The 4,642-nt window shown below is 34.6% G+C and overlaps 1 long non-coding RNA gene across 1 annotated transcript; it reads right to left on the bottom strand.

Moving 5' to 3' along the window:
* Window positions 1-2,521: 2,521 nt before the first annotated feature.
* LOC114746329 (uncharacterized) lies at window positions 2,522-3,774 on the bottom strand. Its single transcript, XR_003740264.1, has 3 exons — window positions 3,634-3,774; window positions 2,864-3,043; window positions 2,522-2,598 (listed from the first exon to the last, which is right to left on the bottom strand). It is a non-coding gene; the product is annotated as an uncharacterized LOC114746329 (long non-coding RNA).
* Window positions 3,775-4,642: the final 868 nt, after the last annotated feature.

Below are 4,642 nucleotides of genomic sequence, written 5' to 3'. Positions count from 1 at the left end.
ACAGTTTCCCAAAATTTGGTCAAAAATCAACAAGTTGGTGGTTATTTGCAGTTTCTGCATGGCATATATTTTTTCAAGGCTTGGTCCAAAGCCTATGATACTGTAAAATTCAAGACTGATAGGAAGACATAAATTTATAAAAAGTCACACTACTTATAGGGATAGTTCACATGCTTCGTACAATGCAAACAAAGAAAAAAAAAAGAAAAAATGATAGAATGTGGCAATGACATAGTGGGAAGAACACATAATCGAGATTCTCACCTCCAAGACAAGATTCAATACTTTTGTAGTTGATAGCTGATGCTTGGACAGAGATGCTTTCTCGAGAATCTTCACTTTTACTTGCATTTTCATTCTTACATTTCTTCTCGAGAAGTGCAAACTTATCTGATTTCCACACACACTCTAACCTGACAAAATCCTCATTGACTGGAAAGTATTCCTAAAAACCTGCAGAAATAGTATATGTATATAGAAGAGTGATAATAATATGGCTTGAAGAACATGGTTTCCTGCGCCCAAGTATTTTTCTTAAAATATGCAAAGATTTAGTATAAACCAACCTCAACTCCCTCCTGCTTTATCTTATTGACTGCTTCTTTTGAGAGATAGAAGAAACTATGTTGAACAATGTGACAATATCAAGTAACATCTGTACAAATAAGAAATGGTTCAAGATTAAGTTGTTCTTTTCTTAAAGAGAACAGTTGGTAACGCAACAATCACTTAACAACAATCTTATTGGCCAGCATTAACTTATAAACCATAGCCCTCACACACAAAACTAGAAAAGAATACTTTACAAACAAAACTTACATTTGCAGAACAACATTGAAATATTGTAAACTACTTGTTGAATTAAAACCCGGAGGCGCGCAAGGATAGCCATGATTGTTAGAGAAAATCCCATGAAAAAAGACTGAGCAAACAGAATAGATACCTCACTATTGAATAGTTAAGGGAAAAACAACACGCTCTAAACCAATAAAGAACGGTAATGGTGCAAATGACAACAACAAATTCTAGAAAAAGATTAAGAACTTTCATCTCCCTCCAAGCAACCTGATAACAAAAGACTAAGCCAGAAAGAGACAACAAAGAGAGAGGGGAAGAAGTGAATGACTAAATGTTTATATGCCTTGCGCCAAGATTGAGGCCTGGAATATTCAACTAAATCAAGGGTATGCAATAAACCAGACAACTGTTATGAAGTATAAATAACTAGCTTGCTATCAGGAGGATACGTTGCAGCCTTCAGCACTGGTTCAACCATCTGCACGAGAAAACATAGCACACATAAAAAATGGGAATAGGTTGTAGCGCTAGTAAGCAGCGCATTCAGAAGAAATTGCCATCAGGGTCAATCAATGGAACGAAATTTTCATAATATAGTATGCATAGAATAATGAATGGACCAACTACACTCACAACTATGAACTACAAGGTTTCCTGCAGAATTTGGAATAAGCCATGTAAAATCTTTGATTAATTACATAACTCCCAGCATTATCTTCCTCAATATTTTTGCTCAGACAGGCTTTGACATTGATGATATTTACCAATGGCAAGCAGAGTATCTCAACGAGAACCAAGTATTTTCACCAATATGCTGCTAAAATAATACAACTACTGTCTAACAAGCAGGTGGCAATTAGTTGGTAAATTAATGTTCAGACGCACACAACAAATGATCTGCCAAAGTAGAAGCACAGTAACTTAGTAATGAAGATAGTAAAGTAAATCTTCAGAATTCACATGCAATTGTACCTCTGCCAGCAGGCGTGCAGCTCCTAAAATCCGCTCCAGAAAATTATATTTTCCACTGTTGCATTTCTCCTTTTTAAACTATCATGGAACAGTAAGCCAAAAAAAATTATAAACTTCATTATTCACAAAAAATTTCGTAACAAAATATTCAAATGAATGCTATTACATCATATTTTCAGATGATCTCACGAATAAGAATTTGAAAAAATTCCAATCTTTCCCTCCCACATCAGATTAAATTATGAAGTCAAAAGCAAATAAACTTGGATTTAAGGGAAATAATTAAACAACCACCCCAGTTGATTTGCTTGTTACTACCCAATAAAAAGGCATGCTGATCAGTTTAATTTTGAGAAAGTGGTGGGAGAAAATTTTTTCCAAGAACTATTTGAAATACATTCTTACATAAAATAGAATTTATTGAGGAAAAGAAAAAATATTTAAAATATGAGGACCAGACCCCCCAACGTCTTTAACATACTCATATTGCCATATGAACAGAACTACCCTTGGTTTTAGCACTAATCTGAATGTGTTTATATTGGAAAATTCGATTATGTGCTAAAGTTAGCCTTCAAATCAGTCTATAACCACACTCATTTTATGATTATGCAAAGTTAGACATCCTTTCACAATTAAAGGGTAAATTCCAATTAAATGAATTAAAACACAATTACCATTAGGCACACAGAGATCAATATATAAGTTTGTTGTACCTCTCTAAAAGATGAGCCTTCTGTTTAGGTCTGTCTCCTTGATAACAAGGAGGCACGATATGACAAGGTCCTCCAAGTTCACAGATCGTAGAAGCCGCAAATCCCTCTCTACCTAATTTGCACGTTGCATATATGTAATACAAGTGCGAACAGTCATAATTTAATGGTGATGCAAATGCTGTTAAAATTGACAAATGAGAAAAGATTGCACAAAATCATTGATCAGACAGATGCACAATTTTTATCATTAACAGAAGCCCTTTACATTCTTCATCTTGTGAAACCAATTTGTTGAACCAGGAATGGACCCCGTTTTTGATAAAGGTTGACCAAGAATGAAGAAAAAGCAGAGGGAAGTAAGAAAACACATCTTTTACCTTCAAAAGATACTTGAAATAAGAACAACGCCTATGCTGGTTCTTGTTCTTGTACACCATTCTTTCAAGTACGCCGTACTCTGCTTGGAGTTGACCAAACAAAGATGTAAATCTTCTCTCAATAGTTTCAACTTCGGAATCCATTAAATGTCAGTACTAATACGCCGAAAAAAGCCAGCTCTGCAATATTTTTAAGGAATGTTTAATGATGAGAGTGGAAAATCAGAAAACTTCACAAAGAACACTATAAAGAAAATCAGAAAGCAAGAAGAAACCAACAGGAAATCACAAAGCAGAAAACTCACGCGAGAAAATTAGAAACACCAAACCCGCGGTTTCACTGATAGGGGGTCGTATATATAAAATTCATATAAGTTTCACTGATAATTACATATGAGTCTATTTATTCCCTGACTTAATTGGAAAATAAGGCAGGAAAGGCAGAACCGAGAACCTCTCAGAGAATACAGACTTTCACTTATAAGAGCATAAGCCTAAGTTCCATTGCAAGTACTGATATAGTTGGCTCAAGACATTACATTCACAATGTAATTGACTATTGGAACCCAAATCCAACGATTCCAAGCTTGTGTGAGCTTCGACAAATTATCCAGCAAATCACCGAAGAAATCATTGAATGAAAGAACTAGCTTATTCAAGCTGCTCATGTCCACGAAAATTTCAATCCGTAACTCACTGGAAAACTTGTTTTCAGATAATAACAAACAATTCCAGCGAAGAACAGGCGCTCAAACCGCGCGGAATCGTACCGGAGAGGGAGTTCAAGGAAAGATCGAGCTCGACGAGAGTGGTGCACAAATTGCCAGTCCTTCCGGAATCTGTGGAACTTGTTGCAGCAAGATAAAGGAACTGCAGAGTGTCCAGAGTAAGTGACAGAACCGGACTAGAGAACTTGAGGCGGCTGAGCTGAGCTTGTAGCAGGAAGAGAAACGAGGCCAATGTTGACGAAATCTCAGCTAGCAGGGATGCCGAGGTTTTCCCAACGCCAAACATTCACCGAACGAAGGAATAGCGACAGAAAATTTAGCGCCAAATAGGTTTGATGTTCATATTGATCGCGTACTTCGGGAAAAAAAAAAAAAAATATTAAAGTTTATTTATGTAATTATTATATTTATTCATTATTTTAAATATAAACTAAGTATTTGATATAATATAACTTTCCTCAAATGGGTCCTAATATTAATTTAATTAATAATACGATCCAAGCAGGAATATCTTCTTACATATGATAATAATATGGTTAGTTATGATACTTAAAATAAGTTACATTATTCAATATTTTTTAATAATACAATACAATGAAAAGTAACTATATTACATTTATTATTATCGAAAAGCAATCAATTATTCATTGAGAAAATTCCTTAAAAAGCAGTTAAGTTACCTAAATTACATCTTGAGTAGTTTCGTTAATGAACATATGACTCAAACTGGAATTTGGAAATTTTGCCAACTCACCCCAGTATCCTAAGAAAAAGTAAGACTGACAATAGTTTGCCACCACAAATGGAAACTGGTGGTAATTGAAAATAAGAGCTTATCAAACGCAAAATAACATTTCAATTCTAATGTTATTTTATACTCGAGAGAAATTTATTGCAAAAATTTGTTCCGAATAGCAACCTGTGAATTGCAAATTGCCAAAAAATTTGAAAGAAAAATATCGCCATCATACTTTATTTTCCCTTGCATCCGTTTCATCTTTGCTTGCCAAGTCTTCAAATTCGTCCATTATCCAATTAATGAAGAATTATA

The sequence above is a fragment of the Neltuma alba genome, unplaced genomic scaffold, assembly GCF_004799145.2.
Source record: "Neltuma alba isolate B1F8T4 unplaced genomic scaffold, ASM479914v2 tig00004934_pilon, whole genome shotgun sequence".
NCBI classification, from domain to species: domain Eukaryota; kingdom Viridiplantae; phylum Streptophyta; class Magnoliopsida; order Fabales; family Fabaceae; genus Neltuma; species Neltuma alba.
This window is presented reverse-complemented; position numbering and strand designations above follow the sequence as displayed.